We start from the raw sequence: 14394 nt of genomic DNA on the forward strand, positions 1-14394 counted from the left end.
GGGGAAAAATACCATATTACTATTTATTTTGACCAAAAGAAAAAATAAGAAGAGCTTTTATGACTTCAGGACCTGAGTTCCAGTAAGCACTTCTAATTATGCTCCTTCCCCACCTTAATCCCTTTGGATTGCAATAGGATGGGGAACAAGTAAGTTGGAAAGTGTTACATTATTATTTTAAAATAGGGAAAATGTCACATTATTATTTTAAAATAGGGAAAATGTCCTCACATTTATTTTGGCTTTTCTGATCCACTTTACCATTACACATTCACATTTCCATCCAATGTCGTAACATCCTATACCAACCTCAATATTTCAGAAAACGTGAAACTACCTAGAATTATTTATTTTTTGGTAAAAACTTTCAATCAAATGTAACAGCTTCTTCTCTACCTGCTTTCTCTGTAGGCAACTGGTTTTAGTGATTCCTTTCTTTTTCTGCCACTTTGTCAGAATACCCTGGGGTGTTCAGCCTCTTAGCTCATGAAAACCTCATCTCTTCTACCCAAAGACAATTGAACCTAGAGATATATGACATAAGAGAAACCAAGCATTGCTCTCATCAAATTTATTATATACACTATTTACACACAGGGGCCTTTTCTAGCTTACTAAATCCTATCTCAATCGCTTTGTTTCACTTGCTCTGAGACAAGAAATAAAGACAAACTGATGTATTGCATGTCTCAATCCAGACATAGCTTGAAAGAGGTTCTCTGTATATGCCCACCTATGGCTCCTTACCTGTGGGTGAGTCCCTACATTCTTCCACAGGACCCAATGCCCTCTTTCACTGAACCTCTGCCAATTTCCTCTTGTGTTCTATAGCCCTTGTCTTTTGATGACCTTCCTTTGGATTCAGTGTTTGTGCTGAAAACTTCCATTTTAAAATCTTTTTAGTACAGAAAATGTTACAATGATTAATGTTGTCTTCTTAAAAAAAAGATAACTTCTTAAATGCCTTCCAAAGAGGTATTTTCTTTGTGAAAAAAGAACATTTTATTTCTGAATTATTTTAATTTAATTATGTTCTGCTGATAGAAAACATTATGCAGGAGGCCATCATTCCAGAGGGCTCCTCACAGTGGATGTTTGTATAAACACAGTTATACCTTTCCTCTTCCTTTCTTGACTCTTCCCTCCCCTCACTCCTCCCATCTTTCCCTCTTTCTTTTCCTCCATTGATTCTTTCTTCTCCCTGTATGTTTCCTTTTTCCTTCTTTCACTCTTTCTCTTTTACCTTTTTCTTTTTTTTTTTTTTGGCATTTCTTTTACTTTTGAGAACTCTCTGCTAAGGGCTAACTCAGGTAAAATATTAATAGATGTCAAGATGTTTGAAAACCTAAGTTGGTAATTACAGGGGAAAGGTATGCACCATAACACAGGGCAATGACACTGTGGCAAGCTAAGAATAAGACTGGCAAACTATAGATGACATGTGTGCATAGTGGGAGCTGTACTAAGTAAACCTAGCAGTGGTTAGAACAGGGAAATCTTCAGTAGTCTTTATATTTTGACTTCAAAGCAGCAATTTGGCTACTTAAATACCGCAAAAGATGGGATTTAGCAAGCTATAAAGGATAAACAATGTAGATAAATAAAAGGTAAATAATGTAGATACATCTTAATGTAGATAAATCTTGTGGATTCTTTTATACCATAGATCTGTAGGCTGACCATATGTCCTGGCTCATGCAGGATGGTTCTTGTTTACACTTGTCCTAATTCAATAATAGTGGCTCCTTTTATTCACAGCAGTGTTCTAGTTTGGATGGTAAGGTATATGTTCACATAATATATTGGCAAAATGTTTCTGATAGGTATTTTTTAGTCCTTTTAGAGTTTTGGGCAGTCTTGGGCTCATGCTTCCTTAACCTGTACGTTTGTAGGTTGAAAAAAAGGATTTCAGGAATCTAATTATGCTTGAGGCTCTGCTTACATAGCATACAGCTGAAACTATGTCTCTCGATACATTATAAAGTAATAGCCTACACACTGTAAGCTGACAGACCAGAATAACTGTTGGACAACGTCCGGATGCAGGAGGAGTTTTGTCTAAGAAAAGCTATAGTGTTCTGTGAAAAGAGTCTGGATGAAGTCATGGACAAAATAAGGTAATGAGGGGTGATTGCACAAACCAGATTCCTTGCCCTGATAAATAGAGAGAAAAAGTAATTTCTGCATCATCAAACTTCAGCTGAACTTGCCAAAATATAAAAGTAGAAAATCAGCTGCCATTGTTAACCAAACTAATCCAAATGTGAAAGGGAGCAGGGAAAGGAGAAATTCAAGTAATTCAACAGTTCTGAGATCTATGAATAATAGGAATTAGAGAAATGGAAAAATTTAGCATGGTGTTAGGATAAGTGATTCATGCCTCCGGAGTTCACATGCAGTATTATCATCATAAAAGAAATATGTGTAATTTTTATTAAAAAATAAAAGTATCTTATAAGCTTCAGAAAGAGAAATTTTAAGAAAAAGGATTTTCAGAAATTCAATCTTCATGGTTGTAAGAAAAATTAAAAGTTAGGGTCATGACCCACTTAAATGTTCAAAGTCATATTTGGTAAGTTCTTGTGTCAAAGAGTGCTTTCAGTCATCATTATGGAACATGAGAACCTGGCAAGCTGCAGCTGAGAACATTGTCTTCTGTGTCATAGTAAAGATGTTCAGTTTTAGACCCTGAGCTAACATTCAGCTCAGTAGTCTCTTAGTGAGAGTTGGGAAAGAAAGAAAAACATTCTGAGAAGCTTAATGTCAGGCAGGTATTATTTGTTGTATTTTTAAGAATCTGTGTGTGTGTATGACTATTTCTTTTCCCTGGTAAACACTGTGCTTAACTATGAGTAGCAATGAGAAATTTTGTGTTATCATCATAGTTGATACAGAAAATTTAGTAACTACCATTAAGGGTATCAGAGGTAACTGCATCTGTCACTTACATGGATTTGGTAGCAATACCAGGAGAAAGAGACGGGTTCATTGTCACTTTATCAACTGATGTGGCAGTGTTCAATATAATTGAATGGTGATATATTCACCAGGAATCTTTGTCAACTGTATGAATGTGGTCCCTGATTCATTCTTGTTTGGAAAGGGGCTAAACAGCTAACATAATAATGTCAAAATTTGAACTATTTTTAAACCCCAGGACTGACTAAATATTATTCAGTCAAAAAAGAAATGTGTTTAAATTATTTGGCTTGGTATTTTAGACCGTGAGTAATGTCACAGCCTATTTCAAAATCTGCCTCTTGACATTGGCTATACAGACCTATAAAGCCATAAAGGCTAAATCATTCTTAATTGGACAAGCAACAGTGCCCTGCCCCCAAGCCAACACACTTAATGAAAAATGACTGGGATCATTTTTTGCAAGTAAAATAAATCTGGATCAAACAAAATGTTCTGACTCTTTATTTCACTTAAGAATATTTGATGTTCTGCTCCACTGAAATAGTAGAAGGAAAATGAATTAGGAATTTCTAAAAAGCTATCTGAAAAAATTTACAACATTTTCTGCTATGAGTGTTACATCTTTGTTGGCAGACAGTGAACTCTCCAGATCATTGCTCTTGATTAGCAATTTGTAGAGCTAAATCTGGGATTATGATGTAAAAACCACCAGATAAGGAAGAAAATGTGAAAACAGGTTTCTCTGTAACAGCTAAAGAATGCCACAAATTAATTCTTTTTAAGCACAAGCATGCTTCCACAAGAATGTTTTCACTTGATTCTAGAAGGTGTTTTAGCACAGTGCAGCTCAAAGTGTGGCCTATGGCCTGGTGCTGGTGTACAAACTGTCACCTTTCTGAGACAAGATAAGCAAAAATATGAGCCTAAGAAACTTTTACAGCCATTTGAATAAATGAGAGTAATTTTTCCATCTGTTGAATCTACTAAATAAATGAGGTTTTATTATATTTTTAATTTTTTCCAGAAATTTCATTTTTATATATTTTATATAAGTGAAAAGAAAATTTAAATACTGTCATTTCAGCATATGCAGCTTGAGAAACGTTGTTCTAGAACTCAAAAATTACTTCTCGTTGGTTTTCCAAACAAAACAAAACAAAAAAGTCAAAAAAGATGCCCAGTGACATCCCAATACCTTTGGAGATCATGACTCATTTAGATGAAAATGAACATCGAAGTCAGTAAGCTTAGCAGTATTTATAACTTACCCACGCGTTACTTTTTTTAACAGAAACAACTGAAATACAAAGGTATTAAGAGTGTATTTTGACAGATCTATAGTTGATAATCTCACATACATGAAACTCATTAAAAATTTAAGGCCATGGAGTCTACAGAGCAGAAAGAATAAAGAGTAACTCAGTTAAAACTAAAGTTAGGGACTCTAATTCCAGCTTCATCCAGAGGACTTTCTTTCAGTGTTCATCTAGACAAGCCTTACATTTCCTATCCCCTTGTGGTGTAGCTAGGCCTGTTAACCAGCATCAGATCCAAACAGGAAGGGCAAATGGACTTGTCTCACACTGGATCTCTGCCTGTAAGGTACCTCTCTTGAGAGTCCCGCAGGATGTGGCTAACGACAATGAGCTCACAGAGGTGAATCAGTAGGTCTCCCTCCATCATCCTAAGGAGGAACAACCCTGTTCAACAAGCTGCACCAAGTTAAATTCAAGAGTGATTTGTTTTCTCAAATTTTTCAAAGAAAAGAAAACTTAGATAAACACTTTTCCGTTTTAAGCTTTCCATTTACCATTATTTAAAAGCTCTCAGTGTCTTCTTTCTATCTGAATCTGCCTTCCAGCAGTAATTATGAAATAAATTGATGGACAATTCTTTTTTCCTTTAAATGTGATTTCTTAAAAATGTGTCATGTACTAAAAATGTTAAGATGAAGAGATACATATTACATGGAGCTACATTTTTATTTTGGCAAGAAAACTGTCTTCTTAGAACATAAAAAGGAAAAAGTTGCTTTATGCTAATGATCAACATGGCATCAAGGTATTATGCACCTGAATACATTTTGAGGCTGATTGGCTGAGATCAATGCATGACAAATTCTTTCTATTCTGGGCAGATGGTCCATCTTATAAATGCAATCTACAGTTATTCACTTCAGTGCCTGGGGCTGTAAGGGAATTTTATTACCTCCTAGAATAATGTTCTTATGCAGAGCTACCTCTTTACTTTATAGCTAGGTAATTAATTGGATTTGTCCATTCATCCATCATTAAATATTTATATCATCTATGTTCCAGGTGGCCAGTGGTCACTAGGCTAATTAAACCTAGTGTGGTTAATAAAAAACCAAGATCCCAGATCTCATGTAGGTAACAGTCTAATGGGAGAGGCAGACAATGAACGAAAAGATAAATATTTAATTATAAATTGTGCAAAGTGTTAAGCAGGAAACATGAGTAGGATGCAGTAATAGAAAAGTCATGAGGCGCTCTCTGTCTGCGGTTTCAGCGTCTTCATCTGTCCCTAAGTCCTGGCCTAGAGATAGTGTCCGTTTATCTCTTTTCAGCTCATGGCTCAGTAGTTCTATGAAAACCTCTTCATAATCGATCCTCGTGACTCTATGGGACACTTATTTTAAAAAATCTCATTTGTAGACCTCATCTTGGACTAATTGAATCAGAATCTCTGGGCATGAGGCTACAAAAATTAGCTGGGCATGGTGGCGCGCACTTGTAATCCCAGCTACTTGGGAGGCTGAGGCAGGAGAATCGCTTGAACCCCTGGGAGGCGGAGGTTGCAGTGAGCCAAGATTGTGCCACTGCACTCCAGCATGGGCAACAGAGTAAGACTCCGTCTCAAAGAAAAAGAACAAAAAGTTCCAAATTTGAATGTAATGCGTAGTGCAGGTTGAGGAACTCCATTCCCACTGAGGCAGAATTTCGTGAGTGGTGCCACGATGAATACCCCATCTGCCTGGTTTTCTCTCTGGACTTCTGGACTCACAAGAGACTCCTACATCAATCATCACAGCCAGCTGTGTGGCCTGGGGTAGTGCTGATGCTATGGCCTGCAGAACCCTGGAGCTGCGACTAGTCTCTCCTGGAGCTGCAACTAGTCTCTCCTGGAGCAAAAGTCCACCTAACCTTCACAGGAGAGCCCTGTCTCTCAACTGGCTGCAGAAATGATGAGGGGAGCTACAACTTGCCAAAAATAAAAGTAAAAGCTGTTTCCCCACCTTTCAAAAACATTCTCCGAAGTTTCCGACTTTTCTTCACATCACCTCCTTCTTCCTGGCCTTTGGATAGGGGTTTCGAACTCCTCCCTTTCATTTTTCAAATTCAATCTATTGTGCATTTCTGTACAGTATTTCTCTGACACATCCCTTTCTTTCCACTCTTGCTGCTCCCACCTTAGGCCTAAGTATGGCATCTTGTTTGGACGTGCACAGCCTGCAAACCGATTATTCCCGAATTCATTTCTGGGAACACAATTTCTAAAGTGCTTTAACATGTTTTCCTTTATAAAGTTTCTTTTTTTTTTCCCCCATGTTGTTTTTCACCCTGGTGCCTCTCTCTCCGTTGATTATAATTTCTTGATTTCCTGAAGCAGTTTTGATAACAAATATTCTTTTACTTCATTTTCATGGAATTAGACAAATGTCTTCATTCCTGTGTTAAAAATTCAAACTGCATTAATAAATGGCTCTTTGCAGCAAAAATAGAAAAGAAAACAAACAAAACAAGTCAACAAATCTCACCTACTTCTCCCATTGTTATCTGTTGAAATCCTACTCAGTTTTCATGGTCCAGCTCAGGTGCAATTTTCTCCATGAGGACTTCCAAGGTCAAACCTGTAAAAAACAACAACAACAAAAAACAAACCTCTACTTGGTGAATCTGCCTCTGAATTTCGAAGGTATGCCGTCTGTATCTTTTAGGAAGTCATTACCAACTACCTCTCATTAGAGATATTTTCATAGGTATAGGACTCTTCTTATCCTCCCTACTTTGCTCAAGCTTCATAGAAGCCTTCATTTTTCGCCCTTTGCCAGGATTTGTCACTGTCTTTTACAAATAAATATTTTTGAAGTAAATAGACCAATAGATAAGTCAATAAATGAAAATGTTAATCAGAAACATTATTCTACGAAATCATTTTTTAAACCAAGTCAATCACATATTTCAGCAATATACAAAACTCTCATCATAATTACTTCTGGATTTATTATTCATGAAGCTCTTCGTGTGCTGAGCCAAGCAGTATTATTAGGCAGTTACTATGTGCCAGAGACTATGATATAACTGTGGGATACTACGGTGAGAAACAAAACTGAACAGAACAGTAATTATCCTTGCTTTTAAGAAATGCATAGACCCGTGGGTGAACTAGGCATTCGCCAGATTAACACACAAATGAATGAGTAACTGCAGAGATGTAAACTACTTAGAAGGTGACTCCCTTCTTTTTTGAAAGTCTACTAAATAGGGAGAATTGATCCAGGCTGGGGGGTCAGGCAAGGCTTTCCAGAGTGTGTATTGTTTGAGGTGAGGTCAAGATGTGAGAGAGGAAAATTACAGAGGGAACATGTGTACAGTCCTTGAAGGAAGAGAGAGCATGGAGGTGAATGAAGCTGCAGGAGCGCCGGCATGGCTGGAGGGAATTGCGAGAGGTACAGGAAAGTTGTGGACAGGGCACTCTTTGGGATGAGAAGTGATCAAAGGTGTGTTTTGTGCAGAACTCTCTGACCATGGTGGTAAAAATAGATTGAAAGGCATAGTAGGTTAGGTAGCTGTAAAAGGACCAGTTAGGAAAGCAGCCCATAGGTAAGATGTGATGCAGTTTAGACCAAGGTGGTGGTGATGAAGGGAACTGGATAGAGTAGGTGATGTTGAAGAGATAACTGTGATGTAAGGTGGTGAGGTTCTGACCTGAGAAGATGAAGGCCAGGGAGGTGTCCAGGAGGCCTTCCAGGTTTCTGGCCAGCTCACCTGTTCGGTGTTTGGAGATGTTGACATTCACTAAGACAGAAAACTAGATGGCAGGCCGAGAGGAGGTAGGTAATATCTCAGGAGTGTCAGACATAGCGAACATTATTTAAAATATTGCTTTCTCTTGTTGCATTTATTCTATTTGCTTTGTATGTTCACTAGGCTTTGGCTAAAGAACTGAAATAGTCAATCTCAGAAAATCTGAAGAGAAGGAATTAATGTAGTGTCTGTCTCACTGGTATTTATTATTTCAGTCAGAGCTGAGGCTCATATCTCCTGTGCTTACACACCTTAGGTGTTTTCAAGAGGGCTCATAACCTTGACCAGGGAGAGGCTGAGAGAGAGCTTCGAAGCTTAATTCTGTAGTTAGAGGGAAAAAATGCTCCTGAACCTCTTCATTGTTAAAGAGGCATTTGAGAGCACAGGAAAACTACTCATTGCAATGTAATAATTCTACATGATTTGACTCTGATGCAAGCAGATTTCTTTCTGAGTCCATTGAAATTTGAACTTTTAAAAGTAATGAAAGTAGTCAATACTGGAAAAGAACAGATGTTTTTAAACCCACATTTTAATAATGCTTTTCTCTCTTGAATGAGATTGCAGGAGAATTCTATGTGGGTTTTTATAAGTTTCAAAATCTTAAAAAATAAACTATTTTATTTATGAATTAAAAATACCTTTTTAAGTTCATAACTTTATGTTCTTGATTAAGTTATGCATAGATTTTTCATTGAAGAGATAAATGTGCTGCCGTAGGAAATGTGCAATGGGAGGGGTGATGTCCAATGCTGACGTTTGGCATCTGCTTTCATGTTAGGGATTACACTGGAACTTGATGGAGATGCTATCACAGCAGCTGTGCATTCACAAGGAATAAGAAATAATGGAACTGCTTATCAGTGAATGCCTGGGCTTGCAGAACAACTGTTCGTTAACTTTGCTGAGCCAATAAGCAATTAGAGGATTGTAATGATACTCAAGGTCCTATGGCTAAAAAATCCCCTGCATTCTCTGGGCCGACACAGTCCAACAACTGTTTTATTTTTAGCACTGGAGAGTGCTTTGTTTCAAAGTTGGTGTGCCAGATTGCAAGCCTATGTGCAGTGTGCTGTTTTAGGATGCTCACTTTGGTATTTGTATTGCTGTGGCTGCTGTGTTCTAGTATAATATTTAATGACCTTTTATTAGACAAGTTCCCTAAAGGTCTTTTTTAAAGGGAAGGCTCAACTTTCAAAATCTAATCACTATATATAATCAAATATATGCCCTGAGAATGAAAAACAGGGTAATGTTTACCACCTGCTGTAGTTCTTCCAGATGCTGATATTTGCATTTGTTATAAAATATCACCAGCATTTCCTTATCTGGTGTCTCCTTCAGCTTAGGTTGCCATAACAATACCATACATTGGGTGGCTTAATCAATACAAGATTATTTTCTCACTGTTCTGGAAGCTTGAAGACTGAGCCCAGGGTGCCAGCATGGTTGGGTTCTGGTGAGGGCGCTTTTTCTGGCTTGCAGACAACCACCTTCTCACTGTGTCCTCACATAGCGGAGAGAGAAAGAGAGTGAGCTTTCTGATATCTCCTTTTATAAGGGCACTAATACCATCATGAGAGCCCCCTGCTCATGACCTCATCTAAACCTAATTACTTCCCAAAGGCCACATCTCCAAGTACCATCTGGTTGGGAGTTAGTATTTTGCGGGGACAAAATTCAGTCCATAGCACTTGGAGCCTGCTTCCTTCTAAACATCCCACCCTGGGCTAGAGTAGAGAAACGTGAGGAGATCACAAAATGTGCACAGAAAAAAACCCCACAGGATGGCTTTACAGCAGTGGAGCCCATGCTTCAGTCTTTCAAGGTCACCTGTTTCGTTTTTTTTTTTAATTAATTAATTAATTTATTATTATTATTATACTTTAAGTTTTAGGGTACATACGCACAAGGTGCAGGTTAGTTACATATGTATACATGTGCCATGCTGCTGTGCTGCACCCATTAACTCGCCATTTAGCATTAGGTATATCTCCTAATGCTATCCCTCCCCGCTCCCCCACCCCACAACAGTCCCCAGAATGTGATGTTCCCCTTCCTGTGTCCATGTGTTCTCATTGTTCAATTCCCACCTATGAGTGAGAACACATGGTGTTTGGTTTTTTGTCCTTGCGATAGTTTACTGAGAATGATAATTTCCAATTTCATCCATGTCCCTACAAAGGACATGAACTCATCATTTTTTATGGCTGCATATGCCATGTTTTATACTTTCATTTTATTGTTCTCTCCTTTACCTAGACTTTTTGGTAATAGATATGCTTAATTTTATCATTTGTTACTAGGCAAGCAATTCATTTTTCAATTGATTTTTATTTCTATAAGTGCCTCATAAATTACTCTTGTCATTAAGTTTCCAAGTTGTGACTAATGGTATTGACAAGTCACCCCAGGTGTGATTAGTGCATGAGCAGAGAATTGCTCATGGGTTGATGCCTCATGCAATTTGATAGGTTCCAATGTCCGTCCCTGGACATTCACAAAGTTGCACATTGTAAGTGCTGACTCTTCTGTGAACTACTGCATCTGTTTCTTATTTTGCACAGCACATGGGTTTTCTTGAAGTATCTATTAATGCCCGGTTAAACAAATCCTGAAGATGAAAAATCCTGAAATAAAAATGTTTTATCTTAAAAGCTTTGAAATTCCTTGTGCATACGTACTGAAGGATTAAAATAGCAAAATTGTGAAAACATATTTATGTGCAAAATTAAGAAAACTTCATTCTTGTCTTAAACTGCAGGGGTGCTTGTTTTCTACCACAAAGCCTGTGAGCAAAAGTAAAGATTCAGAAAGTCGAATAACACACTGCCATTCATTTCCTCAATTCAATGACCAATGACAAGTAATTGATTTTCCCCCAACTTTATGTCTTGAAATTTCAAACCTACAGAAAAGTTGAAAGAATAATTCAGTAGGTTTTTGAGATCTATTGCACAGCATGATGACCCTAGTGTATTATTATAAGGTAGGGTATATTTCAAAACTGCCAAGGGATTAAATTTTAAAATGTTCTCACCACAAAAAATAATAAGTATGTGAGATAATGTATATGTTAACTCGCTTGATTTAATTATTTCACAATGTATGCATACATCAAAACATCACATTGTGCCCCATAAATATATACCATTATTGTCTGTATTAGCCCATTCTTATGCTGCTAATAAAGACACACTTGAGACTGGGTAATTTATAAAGGAAAGAGGTTTAATTGATTCACATTTCAACATAGCTGGGGACACCTCAGGAAACTTACAGTCATGATGGAAGGGGGAGCAGACACATCCTTCTTCACGTGGTGGCAGGAAGAAGTGCCTAGCAAAGCGGGGAAAGCCCCTTGTAAAACCATCAGATCTCATGAGAACTCACTCGCTATCACAAGAACAACATAGGTGAACTGCCTCCATGATCTAATCACCTCCCACAAGATCCCTCCCCCAACATGTGGGGATTACAATTCAGATTACAATTCAAGATGAGATTTTGGGTGGGGACACAGCCAAACCACATCATTGTCTATGAAAAATAAATAAGATCAACTTGCCTCTAAAAATAATACAATAAACAGTCAAATACACTTTGGTTATGTTTAATAAGTATTAACATTTTGTCAGATTCTCAGGTATGTGTGTATGCATGGGCAGTTCTGGATCATTTTGAAAGTAAGTCAAAGATATGATTCTTGATCATTAAATACTTCATATAAAACTATGTCTCCTAAGAATAAGAATATTGTTGTACATAACCCCAGCATCATAATCAATTAAGAAATCAAAAGGTGATAGTATATGTAGCATATTAGCATATGATATGAAATCATAATTCATATTTCTTCAGTTTCCTCAAGAAATAACTTCTACAGCTATTAATTTTCTAGATTCAGGACATAATTGTTGCATTCCATCTAATACCATTTAATCTAAGACAGTTTTCTTGCTTATTTTGTTTCTCATGCCATTGACATTTTAAGGAGTCAAGGCCAGTTAATTTTTTAGACTGTCCCCAATTTGTTTTAAGGTTAGATTAATGTTAAACACTTTGGGCAGTAATATCACATTGGAGGCAATGTATCTTATCTGGAAGTATGTGATGTCAGCTATCCCCTTCTTGTAAAATTCAGTATAATAACTTGTACTCTTAATAATCTTTGTACTCAAGTTATTATACTCAGTATAATAATTTGATCTCTTAATAATCTTTTAGATTCCTATTATAAAGGTACATATTCTCTTCAAAATTAATGAACAATCTCTGTAATTAATAAGTAATGAGTGAATATTTTTTCCCAAAATATTGAAGCTAATGCTCATAAACAAAAGTAATTAATTTAAGAATTTCTTTCCTCTTTCGGTGTTCATAATTTATGAAGAATGTTTCTGATCTCCAGTGGCCACTGTTGGGTGTGACAATTCTAGGGGATTCTCAGTTCTCAAATTAACTGTGGTTCACAGCAAGAATGTGGAATTGAGTAGCATTTCTTTATCAATATCAGCAGCATAATGTCTTAGAAATGTGGAGATGTAACGGAGTTTCAATAAAGCAAAACCACAACCCTCCTACACGTATACATATTGCCTATATTTAAAATAGGTATAATAATAGCACCTAATTCTGTAGGGTGGTACCAGAAGAGAGAAGCTGGGTACCACAATAATGCCCATGGAAAATGTTATCTGCTCTTTGGCTTTGATAACTATTGGTCATGTCTCAAGGAGAGCATGCCTGAATAAACTGCAAACTCACAAGAAGCTTAGAAATAACACTGCATATCTAGAGCACTTGATGCAATGCAGATCATTATTCAGTCTAATTCTAGGAGATATACAGGTGGCAATATACTAGTCCAGTTCTTCTATCTGAGGGCTGGAGAAAGCTGGATAACAGAATTGTAACCTGTTACATGAAGCCATTTGGGTCTCTGTCCTGGGAGTCGGGATGTCTTAATGCTTTGTCTGCTGTTTTTTCTTTAGCAGTAATGAAAGGTGGATTTTTTTTTATTAAAAAATGCTATGAGCTAAATGGAAGGTGAGGTCAGCTGAGCTTCCCACTTACAAATTGCAGTCACATCTACTGAGACACTTTCCTAATTCTAAAAGCATCTTAGGTAATAAGAGTAATTTAGGCAAAGAGAATGAATTAGTGCTGAGGAGTGGAGAACAAAGAAATTATGAAACCACTCAAAAATATTTCAAGGATTTAGTTCAGAAGCAAAGCTGGAAATTTAGAACCTTATTATCCTGGTTTCAAAAAGGATTTCAAAACACTAATTAAAGGCCTAGCTCTCCTTGGAGGCAGATTGGTTTATTCAAAGGCCGGTTATGAAGCATAATTAGAAGTAAAAAGAAATATTCTCTAGGCCGCTTCATTGGCCCTTTTTCTTCCTCTTACTTAAAAACTTTAAGATGGGAGAACATCAAAGTTGCGAATAAGTTGTATGACTCAGTATTAGAAAAAGAGTTCCTGGGGACTGTCGACCGCATCTAGATCGAGCTGCTTAGACAGTCTCGTCAGCCCATAGCAGGTGGTGGGCAGTAAAATGCTGAAGAACATTGCCATAGTAGTCAAACTCCATGAAGACCATATTGGAGTACTTTGAAACTTTTATCTATTGAGTCTGATATAAGAATAAATGAAACATTACAGTCCAGTGTAGGGACAACCAGCTGCAGCTCTTAGACCCTCCAATTAGAGTTAGGTGCCTGGTTTCCCATCTGACCTAAGGGGCCCCCCATCACTGCTCCCTGAACTCATGTGTCTCTGCCTTCACAGGGGGCTCTTTTATAGTACTGCAAGTAATTTTCCACCATGAACCATTCAGTCTCCAGATAATACATTGACTGTATAATATTTGTTGCTGTCTGCCCATCTTAAGTGATTTGGATTTCGTATGCATATAATTTCTAATTCAAATTGCATGTATATGTGGCCATAAAATTCACATCAGTTCAGGTGGAAAGTTGATCAGAAGCTTGTTCAGTATCGCTGGCTGAGATGTGAGCACCATCTTTCTGATGACTTTCTTATTATAAAATCTGGGAAATGCCTTCTTTGCTGGAGGATACTACATTCTTTCTTAGTTTCTGCAGCACCCAATGCCAAACAAATCCCTCTGCAGTGACTGGTAAACTGGGCAATACTGGAGCCAGGACTGACACATTTAGAGGGAGTGCCTGGACTCAGTAGTGTAACTACAATGTTTTATGGGGTTTTAGAGGCTTCTGATTATATACCATAATTTGAATTACCTCCCAAAAAGTAAGGTGCCATTTTCTGAAATAATGCCTCAATTGATTTATTTGTTTATGTTACATTTTCAGAACACAAATCATCCCTCAGCTATAGATTTTAGCCATGCCCATGGTTGTCGAATTTTTTAAAAAAATTCGTCTTTTGAACATAG

At 37.3% G+C, this 14394-nt stretch overlaps 1 long non-coding RNA gene across 1 annotated transcript in view; it reads right to left on the reverse strand.

Moving 5' to 3' along the window:
* Positions 1-14394, reverse strand: part of LOC134759663 (uncharacterized) — a 164798-nt gene that overhangs the window by 32501 nt on the left and 117903 nt on the right. Inside the window, exon 3 of the long non-coding RNA XR_010136212.1 lies at positions 6705-6793. This is a non-coding gene — a long non-coding RNA (uncharacterized LOC134759663). The remainder of the gene's footprint in view (positions 1-6704; positions 6794-14394) is intronic.

This window comes from Pongo abelii, chromosome 12 (assembly GCF_028885655.2).
Source record: "Pongo abelii isolate AG06213 chromosome 12, NHGRI_mPonAbe1-v2.0_pri, whole genome shotgun sequence".
Classification (NCBI taxonomy): domain Eukaryota; kingdom Metazoa; phylum Chordata; class Mammalia; order Primates; family Hominidae; genus Pongo; species Pongo abelii.